Here is a 12,570-nt window from a genome sequence, read left to right as displayed (position 1 = left end):
TAATTCTGACTTTGTCCCTTTGCACCAGTCTGAATCATTCTTTTCCGTTTGATGTTTCAAGAACAGTTGACATTAAAAATACTGGATAAATGTTCATATAGATTTCATTACGCTTACATTTTAGGCAAATGTTGGCTTTTTTGTAACCTGATTTATAGTGAAGGGCTATCTGTTTTAATTCCACAAAAGACTTTGTGGAGCCTGTTTGTCAAATGGAAATCAGTTCAATGTAATTTTTACTCGAGCAGTGGATTTCCTCTAAAATAAGCTGTTCTTCAGTGTTTTCGGTAAGCTAGGAAAGCAGAAATTCAGAATCTTGAATATTTCATGTTCTAATACAATTCCCCTAAAGAAAACTAAATTGTCACTCCAACCAAATCTTTCCTTTTGCTGCAAGAATTCGAGCATTTCTGTTTAGAGTTTCTTGGTTTCAAATTGATACAAAGAGTTCATGTAGCTATTCAGTTTCATTTCCAGGAAAGGTGGGCTAGCCAGAAGTGCTGTATTTTGTGGTAAAGATGACAGCACTCCCTCCACTTCGTTGTTTTCTGAGAAACTTGACAGCTAATTCTTTTTCCATATCAATATTTGAACCTCACCTCTGTCCCTAAATGCCCTGTGAAGACTGAATAGGTTACTGCTGTAGAACATAGGAGATAGAGGCTTAAAGTAGAAAACCAAAACAGTTCAATACCTACCAAGTTATGATGGAGTAACTACATCAGTGGACAAGGGAAGAGCTATGGATGTCATCTATCTGGACTTCTGTAAGGCCTTTTACACTGTCTGCCACAACATCCTTCTCTCTAAATTGGAGAGGTATGGATTTGATGGATGGACTGTTCGGTGGATGAGGAATTGGTTGCATCCAGAGGGTAGTGGTCAACAACTCAATGTCCAGCTGGAGATCAGCAACGAGTGGTGTCCCTCAGGGGCCCATTTGAGACCAGTACCGTATAATATATTCATCAGTGACGTAGACAGTGGGATCAAGTGTAAGTTTAAAGGTGACACCAAGTTGGGTGGAAGCATTGATCTGCTGGAGGGTAGGAAGGCGCTATGGAGGAGTCTGGACAGGCTGGATCGATGGGCCGAGGCCAACTGTATGAGGTTCAGCAAAGCCAAGTGCCAAGTCCTGCGCTTGGGTCACAACACCACCATACAACACTGCAGGCTTGGGGAAGTGTGGCTGGAGAGCTGCCTGGCAGAAGAGGACCTGGGGGTGTTGGTTGACCACTGCCTGAACATGAGCCAGCAGCGTGCCCAGGTGGCCAAGAAGGCCAACAGCATCCTGGCTTGTATCAGGAATAGTGTGGCCAGCAGGACTAAGGAAGTGGTCATCCCCCTGTGCTTGGCACTGGTGAGGCCGCACCTTGAGTACTGTGTTCAGTTTTGGGCCCCTCCCTCCAAGAAGGACATTGAGGTGCTGGAGCCTGTCCAGAGAAGGGCAACGAAGCTGGTGAAGGGTCTAGAGCACAAGTCTTACGAGAAGTGGTTGAGGAAACTGGGGTTTAGCCTGAAGAAAAGGAGGCTGAGGGGAGACCTTATCATTCTCTGCAACTACCTGAAAGGAGGTTGTAGCAACGTGGGGGGTTGGTCTCTTCTCCCAATTTAAAGTAGGTATTTAAAGTGGAAGTGGCATGGTTTAGTGGTGGACTAGTGTTAGGTTTATGGTTGGTCTCAATGATCTTAAAGGTCTTTTCCAACCTAAATGTATCTCTGGTTCTAACACTGTGATTGCAACACATGTCTATGAATTTCATCTTTATAAAGATGACATGTTTGGTTCTTGCTACCTGTTGGAAAAATGGGGAGAAGTATTTGTTTCCCAAAGTCTACAAATAAATGCACAATAAATCCTGGGAGAAATTGAAGTATGTATCTACAGGTAGCGTAGGGACTAATTTTGAGAAGTTTGTTGTTGACTGAAATAGTCATCAGGAGATCAAACTGATGGTTTCCTTGAATTCCAGAAGCGCTGGTTCTTTCATGTTTGCAACAAAAAGTTTGAGACTTGCTGCGTATTTTAGTCTTACTCATCTCTGTCCAGAGTTCACTGTTGCTTGATGTGGTAGTGTTCATTCTTGCCTTGAATGCTCTCTCATGAGCTCTGACATTTTTTTATCGAACTGAGTCTCCCAGTGTTCACTGCCAATTAACATACAGTATCCTTGTTTCATATTAGTATCTTGGCATCGTATTTTCTGTTGGTAAACTCTGTAGAAGCACTGTCCAAGGGTATATTGCTTTCTGTAATTAATGATAATAGGATGTCAGATTCTATAAAATATTTTTAAAGGATTGTTTTCATGTAGCAACATTTGAGTATTTCTGACACTTCTAAAACTCTTACTCCTATGTAAATTTCCCATGTAATTTTACTGAAATAACAAATCAAGATACAGAGTTGAGATCCAACAAGTCTTTTCTACAGCTGCTATGTTACAGTTCACTGATGTGCAGTAGTTAAAAATCAAGATTTTGTAGAGCATGAATGTCTTGTATCCAATTGGAGATCATGGAAAGAAGCAAAATCTAAAAGGAAGTTCTAAGAGCTATGAATTAGATCAATGTGGTTACTTCTCAATTCCCTTACCAAGTATAAATAATAGTGCCTTCTTTGCATGAAAAGAACATAAGCTTAGTTGTTACGTGACAGATCACTGTTGGATCAGATGCAGCAATTAGTTTTTGGGATACTGAGCTCTGACAATGCTGTCGCCTGCTGAATTGTGACTTTTACCTTCATGGTAGGTTCAAGTCTGTCTATTCACAGAGTCTTTAAAATGCGAAAAGAGCTAGAAATTAACCAGTAAGGCAAGTATTTCTAATAAGGAATGCAAATCACTTTCACATTTTCAAATGTTTTGAGAGGAAAAGATTTTACTTTCCCAAGTTCTGTAAGTTTGTTCACAGTGTGCTTGTTCCTTTAAAAAACAAAACAATACCCACACAGTAAGGTATTATTAGAAAGATAACTGAATTGTTTAGCTTGTTCATAAATATTTTCTTTGTAATTCATAGATGTTTCAGCTGTCCCCCAAGTATTGTTATTTTATATAAACTTTCATTTTTTTCTGACAGCTCAGCTGTTTTTAACTCTTGTTAACGGTTCAGATTTGGTCCTTTTGGTTCAAAAATTGTCCTTTCAATATACTCCTGGAATTTGTGTAAAAATAATACATCATAATGGGATCTCTAAAGAGTGGGTGAACAGAGGACCCTTCTATAAAGCAGTTGTTGACATTATGATCTACTGGATGCACACAACCATGTTCAAAGCTCCTATGACAGTAATTATTTTCTTTAGTTCTGAATTTTTCGGTTTACTTTTTTGCTTTAAAAAAAAGTTAGCAAATCAGCTGTAAATGGACTAGGATCAGAATCATCTTAACCCATTATAGAATGGTGAATAGGTCACTGTTTTTTTGTAAATGTGCTAGAAAACTTGTTTTGGATATTAAATGCCCACTAGCCTGTCTCAAATGAGTTATGAGCTTTGTTAGTACTAATAAAAAAATGAACAAGGTGCCTTGCATCTCTTGGGCTGAGTGGCAAGTTTGTTCAGTCATTTAACAAGATAATACTGTACCTTGTAGGAAAATTGAATAAATGCTTTCAGCACCTCAATTGATTTTTTATTTTTTTCTTAAAGCTTTAAACAAAAAATCCATATATATTTCAACAGAGTCAAATTAGCTAAACATCCATTTTGGACTGACCTGTAAAATTAAATTACCTTTGATGTGTGAGTCAAGTCAATAGCTATTTCAAGTGTGATATCACTTTCATGGAAGACAAAGGTGGAGATACACAAATGTTTCTGTCTCTGAGAAGGTGTCCTCCTTAATAGTGTAGGTGGAAGTTCATAGCCAGCATTTTCCTTACCGGTGCTGTAGTAATACTCACTCTCTGTTCTGTAGAGCCCTCATTTTTGCTTTAGGGGGCTGGTGAGCCAGTGAGGCTCTGGTCTCACAGAGGTAACTAGTAAGGTTACCTTTATCTAAATATCGTGATAAATCAGAATACTAGTTTATGATTAAACTATGAGGATAATTATACAGTAGGGGAAAAAAAAGAATTTTCTTGTTTTTAAACACAGGAATGCTTACTGAAGGGAGTATTATACTTATTTTGGCAAACAATTCGTTTGGCAGAGAGATCTCTGATACTGGAGTTTTTCAGTAGGTGCAGCTACACTGCTGTTACCAAGTACGCATGAATTATTCTAAAGATTATTTCGAAAGAAAGATTTTTCCTTAATGGTCACAGTTTTGATTCCTCAAAGTGAAAGCATTGCAATGTTCGATGATAGCTCAGGTTCCAGTCTAATCTTTAGCTTCACAAAGTGACATAATGCATCCTCCTCACTTCTGATAGCCAGGGAGGTGCTTTATGTTGCAGGAAATATCTTCCTGCTGGTGAGAAATACTGGAAGATGTAAAAACATGCTAGCGAGTAAAGCCTCCTTTGGAAATATTATTGGTGTTCCCCTTTTCTAAACTTTCAGAAAGTAATCTACTGAGTTTTTAGAGCCAGAATGAGGGTTTAATTTTTGTAATCATACATACTCTAAATAAAAAAAAATTGCACATAGTGTATGATAGTGATGGTTAGAGTAAAATAAATTGAAATAAAGACTACTACTGTCACTTTGTATGGCTTGATTTCTTGTGCTCTCTTTTGTCACTTCCTGTGATATATATGTGTATTATATCAGGATGCTCACTAGTTTGGTGACTTCCAACCATTTTTTCAGTCTGTCCTTGGACTTTCTTAAGTTCAGACAAGTCAGGAAACAAAGTAAGATCATGAAAGAAAGTATTATGTGGAACAAGTCCTCTTCAGTGATGCATTGGATGATCTGAATTGTGATTTTTGCTGTTTTGGGGTTTTGTTTGTTTGTTTAAGAATTTCAGACTGATATGTTAAATGAGACTTTTTCGAAAAATCTGAGTGCAGAAAGCACTCTTAAGGAATATTATTACTAACCTGAGGAATGAAAGGGAAGGCAGGATCTTTATAGTTGGAGACTTTTTTTGCCAAAATATATCTGCCTTCCAGTAACAGTGTTACATCCCAAGGAGCTAACTGGCAGAATATAATTGTATAATCAAGCTTAAAATCTAACTGAAAGCATATTGTCTGGGTGTCATTTCTGTCCAATAGTTGTGACATGTCTTGGGAGAAATATGGATCGAGTCAAGGCAATATTGAAACAGCAGTTTGTCATGTACAACTTTCTGTAAAAATAAGTATGGATTACACTTTTTTGACATGGTTTATGGTGCAGGATGGCATAAGCAGAGCTGGGTGCTCTGTTCCTGTCATCTATGAAGGTACTTTCACATTCTTCGTGTGCAAAAGAGAACAAGCTCTACACAAGCTGATTTTACTTATCGGAGAAAGACTACAATGTGGATATTTTTTTCCTGATAGTGTGAGAAGAACCAGAAACTCCCAATGACTTCATTGAGCAATGCGGATTTAGAGCATAGCACAATTTGACAGCACCTTCTTATTTGCTTTGTGTAACATTTGTTTTCAGAAATTAAATCAGTGCTGACCTTAATGATGCATTCTCACATCTAAAATTGAACTCAAAATGAGTTAGTCAGCATTGGCCTGAAAACAAAAAAAGCTCTGTTTGAAGTTTCACAACTGTTCTTTGAGAGTGTGTGGAAAAATGTTTCTTCAACCAGCTATCCACTTTCAGCATGTCTAGACAATATTACTAGATAAATTGGCTAGTACCTTTTAATTGTAAGAAAAGCTTGTTTTAGTGACTGACTTCCCTCACTCTGGTTTTGATCACTACTTTTCCCCATAGAAGAACCTAGAAAATAGTTATTACCAACTACACAAAATTGTCCCCATCCACAAAACCATAGACACTCACTTCAAATTCTTGGTGTTTTGTTTAACAGTAAAACGTTTGCCAATTTTTGACAAAGAAAAAGTAGCTGCAGGGCTTGAAATTAGTTGTCTTTTTGATCCTTTCATCTCCTTTTGTCCTCTCCATACTATTTATAAAGAAAACTGTCAGTCTCGTGTGCTTCACCTCATGGTTCATGACACTATCTCCTACTGCCACCCTCTGATTTAAGGCTTTTCTGAAAACCTGCTTTGGCTCAAAAATGTCACAAAAGGAAATTAAATTGAAAAGTAGCAGAAGATTCTCCCCAGTTTGCCTCTCCCTTTCTGTGGCTTTTGAGGTAATTGTCTTTAAATTTTCCACTCTTCACTTATTCTTTTTCACATCTTAGTTTTCAGGAAAAGGGCTGGGCTGAAATCTCTTTATGTTGACTTGTCAATGCATAACTGATAACAAAATGAAGATTTCCCATACACACACTTTTTTTTTTCTGCCAGTGCTACTTGCTTTTTTATTTCCAGTACAGCTGTAACACTAATTGCTAATTGTTGGACTTTTTTAAATTAGCCAGTGCTATAAATTTTAAGTAGTAATGACTAAAATCTGGAGTCAATTATATAGCCAGTTTTGTGTAAGGAAGAGGTAGACCATCACTCTTCAGATGTAGCTAATGTATTCAGCATTGTCACCTCCTAACAAAAAAAAGCTTTTGATTTTTCTACAGGAAAGCCAGATGGTTTCTATCTGTCCTTCGTAGCAAATTTGACCTTTAAATTAGAAAACATCAGAGACCAGTGATTCATTGTCACACAAAGAACTCAGCAGGCATTAAAGGACAGTGTCCTAATTGACTGAGCTGTGTTTCAGATGCCCATTGATTAAAGAAGGTGCTGCAAAGATGCTGCAACTGTTTCATTTACAGGCAAGGTTATTGTGAACATAGATGGCACAAATACCTGTCTTCCAGCAAGCAGTAGGTAACTGCTGTTTGTGAAAGTAGCCCCATTCAGTTTTGATAGCACCTTTGGGTATACCCAGGACAAGGCTGATTTCAAACCATTCAGCAGAGTGGAGAATTTTCTTCTTGCAGAGTATAACACTTAGAGCACCCTCCGTGTTTCCAAGTCTGTGCAAACATTGACTAGGTCTCATCCCCCTCGAAAAGAAAAAGTATAAATGTTTGGAAACTAGGACGAACAGGGAGCGGACATGTTTTGTTCCTTTTACATTAAACATGTTAAAGTAAAAACGTCTTGTTCTACAGGTAGAAAAGCCGAAGCAGAGATACGATGCAACTGGAGGTACTGAAAGAGAGTCTGAGATAGGTTTTTCTAAGAGTGAGCTGATTTTGCCAGTTTCTTCATCTGGTTTGTAGTAAAATTCCCTGTGCTCTTCCCCCCTCCTCTGTCCTCCCCAAGAGTCAGTCAGTGGATAACTGAGAGCTGAGTTCACAAGTTAGTGAAAGGGAAAGGGCTTCTAATTTGATGCTTGACGTACCTTTTTAGGCAGTGGATATCTGCCCCTTTTCACTTGACTGAAAATGCAAGTATTTGTTAAAAGGTGGAGCTAGGAAACATTTCTGAGATCTATTAATGCCAAGAGGAAGTTTACTTTTATAGGAGAAATAAACTCAGTTTTCCTTGCTCACAGTCTGTTTGTTTCAGTATTTATATTTGCTTACTGCTCTGGGGAGGTTTATTCTTTATAAAAGTGTCACATTGACGTGGAGCTTATTTTGCCTAGGCAGACGTTTGTCTTTCTGTCCATTTGGGTAATGATGCTGCAGCTGCACACCCAGCTTTTCTGTTTCTAGGCTCTTGACTTTGCATGTGTATTAATTCATTTCAAAATAAAAAAAAGGATGGAATAAATATCACAACAGGAACAGAGTGTAAGAACACTTTTGTAGCTTTATATCATGCAGTCTATTTGATTAGAAGTTTTTGGCAAATATGCTAAAATTCTGAGCTGGAACAGTATCATCTTAGCATACCACAGCAGCTGAAACACTCATTTTCATGGAAGTTCAAGTTAGAGATGTTCACCAACATCTCTACTGGCTTCTATTTAAAAAAAAAAAAAAAAAAATTAGAGAAGCTACACAGGCTTTTTTAGAAACTGCAGTTTGTTCAAATCAAAGCCTTGAAAACAGAAGCTGTTGTTGGGAGTAGTCTTTCAGATAAAATTGTTATGCAAATAGAGCATCTGAATAGTTTGTACAGTGAGTTGTTTGGTCTGCAAGCAACAGGGAAAGCAAGAAAGTCTTTTGTGAAAAAGATGAAATGTGATAAGGATTAAGCCAAGAATTTAATGCCAGTTTCTGCTACATGAACATTGAATGCTGACTGTTGGTAACACTTACAAGGCAAAATAGTAAAAATAATAATGAAGACCCTACTAAATACTGTTGTTTTCTTTTTTGGCTATCAATTGATTTTTATCTGAGCTTTTAATAGTAGTCAGGGTGCTTGCATCTAATGCATATTATGACCCAATGAAAAAGGACATTGAAGTTTTTCTTAAATATAAGTAGCTGACTTTGCAATGAGCAATCCCATATTGGAGTGATAAAATTATGTAGCTAGTAGTCAGAGAAAACACAAGCAGTGCTGCTTAATGTTGCTGGAAGAATAAATACTAGAGCAGCGGCAGTCTTCAGAATGGCTGACTTGCAAATAATCTGAAAAGTAAGTAAGACTGAGAAAGGGTTCTCATATGTATATGTGATACGTTACCTCAAAATGTATTGCTACCATCCTCAGTAATTATGAGAAACACAGCTACAAATGTTCATGAAGAGTGGATTTGGATACTGCCCTGAAGCTTATAAAAGCTTCTTAAGAATTTCTAAAAAGTTTATCTTAACCTTGAGCCTTAAGTACGTAATCCATTTTAGGTAATGTTTTAGCAGTGAGAAGATGCTTGGTAGTAAAAAAGGAAAATGCCTGAGTTTAATACAACAATAACTATGGCTTGTGCTGTACGGTAGGTCAAACTTGAGGACAAAAAAAAAAATCCATACAAATCTGCTCTTTGGTGAGAGAGAAAGGGCAATCTTGTGGTTAAGGAGCAAAAAGCGTAAGTGAAAATCTTGGAACCTTGCAATGAAGTGCACTTACCTGCACTAGCAGTATTCCCAACTGGGTTTGTGTAGGATCTCTCAATCCTAAGCCTGTCACGCTTCCAAGAATACAAAATACCAAAAGGCAGAAGGGTAAAACTGGAGATGCATTCAACTGACTGAAGACACAGGCCTGCTGTTATCTCAGACCTTTAACCGCAATTTTTAATATGATGATTAGGGTTTTCTTGAGTATTTCATCTCTTCTTTATTGCCATCCTGATTTTTATACTGTATGTAGCTCTGTGGGCCTGACTGGAAGTTCTCTGTGAAATCAGCTTCATACAACTTGCTTGATACCATTTGAAAATGACAGTATTTTTAGTTCTCCTTGGAGTCACTTCAAGCGAAAATGAAGTGCGAGTTTACCAGCCATTAACACTGCCCATGATTCTTGTAGATGTTATGCTCTTTCCCTCTCAGTTAACTGCACAACTTCCCTTTTTCTAATGAGATGTAAATATACATTAAGTTTACAGGTTTTGAAATTTCGTGTCTTTAAAACAGGGGGTTTGGTGTTCAGGTTTGGGTTTTTTTTGGTTTTTGTTGGTTTTTTGTTTTTTTGTGGGAAATACCAGTGTTTTCCATGAGATAGTTTAATTTCTACTGCAGTCTTATCCCTTATGATGTTCTGCTTCCCCATAACAACATTAGTGGTGTGGGACTTCCTTTACTTACCCCAGAATTTAAGATGTAGGATTCTAGTTGGTGTTTGCTGTGGTCAGTCTGTGTCATCATAGGATCCTGGGTTTTTTTACAATAGATGGATGAAGTGACCACTTGATTTTGGGTTGAGGTGTTTTGTACGGTTTTGGCAGGTAGAGGAATTTAATTCTGATTTTAACTGGGGTCTCTCAGGGTGTTTGTGTTTTGGGTTTTTGGGGGGTTTTGGTGGTTTTGTTTGTTTTCAGCAAAAGTGTAGTCAAAACTGATGTATGTTTTTGTCATTTCACCCCAACCCTCCCATATCTTACCACATTAATCCTTATATTTAAACTGTTCTGGAAAGCATAAAAATGTATCCGCAAACTGTGACCTGATTGTAAATAAAATGTGTAAATGCAGCTTTAGACCATACTAAAAATACATGCTGTATAAGTTCATCTTTGCATTAATAAAGGAAGATCTTTTATTTAATGCTTTAATCTGCAGTCTCTCCAGATACTGAGAAATTCATTGCACGGGGCAGCAGTAATGGAATGTGTGAAGACCTTTGATATATATCAGTTACAGGAAAACAAACAAACAAAAAAAACACCAAAAACCACTGTATCTGTTATTATACTGTTTTTGCACAGTGCTGGAAGGTGAGGGAGCTACTAAGTATCCAGTTCCTCCTCTTGTATGCTTTTCTCTTGAGTTTGTTTCAACTGTAGTTGATAAACCTGTAATTTTAGATGGGATAATCGTGATGCAAAGTAGTATTTCTTGATGGTATTACTGCAAAATACATATTTTTTTTTTTCCTTTTTTGGCTGGTTACCTCACTAAGTTCCCATCCTCTGTGTGATTCTGCAGCAAGTGATGATCAGCTTTATTTTCTATTCTCATCATCTGTTCAGCTCCAAGTAATTTATACTTAAATGCTTCTCCCTTCCCCCCCACCCCCCACATATTTTCTTCTGAACTGTCCCTCGCGGTTTATCTTTATGGCCTCTTCCCTGTTTCCTTTTGATTTTTATTTTTCTTTGAAAACTAAGCTCTGTCATAACTGACAGTAGCTTTCTTACAGGACACTTCAAATTTAACTGACATATAATAAAATTTCTAGTCATGCCGATTCATATAACTATGCATTGTTGTTCTTTTATGCTTTATTACTAAACTGTCTGCTGTGCAGGGGGATAGGAAGTGGACAACTTGAAACCTTAAAGTTGAATGTCAGTATCTTCATGGACTCTCTAGTTCTTTAACTTTTTCATCCTTAAACATTCAAATTCTGCTGTTGAGACCTGATGTTTAAAATCAATGTGTGTATACGGTGTGGGTTTTAAAACTTTCCTTTTTGGAAACAAAGCAGAAGTTTAACCAGATTCATCAAATTTATTTCTTTTCTCTTTGACAAATACTAATGATTAAACTAACAAGATGCACTTAATTTAAATGTCAAAGTGAGAACTTTAAGTAAATAATTCAGGTGGGACGTGTTTGGTGCCTTCATGGTGGCCATTATTCTTAAGTGTGTCGAATGAGTGTGTTCATCATAATGTGACCCCTGCCCCCCAAATTCACTTTTTTTTACGCCATGCAGAATCTCTTCCTAATTTCACCACCTGTGTGAGAAACCATTGGCTTTCAGAATACATGGTTTACTTTGGAGCTCAGAGATTTCAAATAAGAATTACTATTGGTTTTGTTACAAGAACCATAAGTCAAGGTATATTAATCTTGTTGCTGCTGTTGCAGCTCAAGAGGTAATTTGTCATCTTGCCGTGTTTCTTCTCAGCTAGGTTGCAGCAGTCAGTTTTAATTGCAGTGCTGAAAAACTTTCATGCAAAGATCTAGTGCTTGGCAGCATTTGATCCTGCTGTTAATTGCAAACTGATTTTAAGGTCTAACTGTGGATAAATTTCTTTCCACATACATCCGTGTGCCAGTCTGTTCCTGGGGAAGGTGGGAAGTGGGTTTAAATAGTCATTAATTCCATAGAATGAAGCTGCATCTTAACATCATTAACTGCAAGACTTTCTGAGAAGTTCTTCTGTGAACAAATTAGAAGATCTCTGAAGTGCTTGATTACTAGAGTTGTGTAGAAGAGTGTTAGTGATACTTTTTTTTTTTTTGAAACTGCAGTTAGCAATTTTGCTGAATTCTCATTACATCACCTTTTCTATGAGCGTGAAAATAGATCTAATAGAAGTCTGTGCTCTAATTTCAGGAGGTATTTAAGCTTGTGCATAATTGCAAGCATGTGAATAGTCCATTAAACTCAGTTGGATTCTGTTGTGTGCTTCATTGGCTGTCAAACTTCTAATACATCTGTTGGAGATAATAATAAACTTCTTTCTCATCATATTTGTTACAAAGATAAAAGTTCTGTAGTATTAGCCTGAAATATCTTCTAAATCTCTCCCTGGTACTTGCTTCCTTGAGAGGTTGAACTTTTTCGGCTTAATCTATTCTTTCATGTTGATCAGACTTCTTTTTGAGGGTATGTTGAGGAAAAAAAACCTCAATTTATGCTTACTTCAAACATATCAGCAGCAGAATTCTAACAGTATTTTGAGTGAAGCAGTGTTATCTTTCCATAGTTGACAGACTAACTTATGGTTTTTATTGTAGTGCTGAAGGGCACTATTCTGGAATATATTGCCTTTGAAAAGAATGCAGAGTAATACTAAACTGAAATCTCAGAGTATTTTGTTATCATAAAGAGGGTGGTTGCATATGCAGTATTCTTGGTGCATAGAAGGAATACAAAATGGGAAGAGAAGGTAGCATCATCTCACAAATACGACCTTGTTAAGAACATTGTTGAAATAATTTGGCTCACATTTTTGTGAATGCTTAAAAAAATCTGAATGCATGGAAAACGTTCAGGAAAGACTTGATTCTGTCTTACAGTCAGCCTCCT

At 37.2% G+C, this 12,570-nt stretch overlaps 1 protein-coding gene across 5 annotated transcripts in view; it reads left to right on the top strand.

Annotated features, from left to right (window-relative positions):
- The window catches only part of PIK3C3 (phosphatidylinositol 3-kinase catalytic subunit type 3), a 77,557-nt gene that overhangs the window by 56,088 nt on the left and 8,899 nt on the right, over positions 1-12,570 (top strand). The window contains exon 25 of one of the 5 annotated variants that reach the window (XR_014230686.1): positions 7,140-7,176. The exons of the other annotated variants lie outside the window; for them this stretch is intronic. The gene's annotated coding sequence lies outside the window, so the exon portion shown is untranslated. The remainder of the gene's footprint in view (positions 1-7,139; positions 7,177-12,570) is intronic. 5 annotated transcript variants of the gene reach the window in all.

The sequence above is a fragment of the Platalea leucorodia genome (genome assembly GCF_965183815.1).
Source record: "Platalea leucorodia genome assembly, chromosome: Z".
NCBI classification, from domain to species: domain Eukaryota; kingdom Metazoa; phylum Chordata; class Aves; order Pelecaniformes; family Threskiornithidae; genus Platalea; species Platalea leucorodia.
The sequence above is the reverse complement of the archived record's forward strand: the minus strand, read 5'-3'. Positions and strand labels throughout refer to the sequence as shown.